Raw genomic sequence first — 455 nt, 5'->3', positions numbered from 1 at the left:
CCGTAGGCACCGTTAGGGTGTCATTCGGAACCTTAACGGTGGGAGGAGTCTGGGTGTCATTGGGAACGGTAACCGTAGGCACCGTCTGGGTGTCATTCGGAACCTTAACGGTGGGAGGAGTCTGGGTGTCATTGGGAACGGTAACCGTAGGCACCGTCTGGGTGTCATTCGGAACCTTAACGGTGGGAGGAGTCTGGGTGTCATTGGGAACGGTAATTGTAGCCAAATCCTGAGGCACGGTCTGACCGTTAATGGGTAGAGTTGCATCCTCCACGGTCTGTTTGTCTGCTGGGCTGGTCACCACGTCCGGGTCATCAGGCGCGTCGGCCTCTTCTGGCTCCACCAAGGCCGGACCGGTAGCAGTGATGCTGGGCTGCTGGTTTGCTGGGCTGGTCACTACGTCCGGGTCATCAGGCGCGTCGGCCTCTTCTGGCTCCACCAAGGCCGGACCGGTA

The sequence above is a fragment of the Gregarina niphandrodes genome (assembly GCF_000223845.1).
Source record: "Gregarina niphandrodes unplaced genomic scaffold scaffold00034, whole genome shotgun sequence".
NCBI lineage: Eukaryota > Apicomplexa > Conoidasida > Eugregarinorida > Gregarinidae > Gregarina > Gregarina niphandrodes.
Note: the sequence above shows the minus strand (reverse complement) of the source record.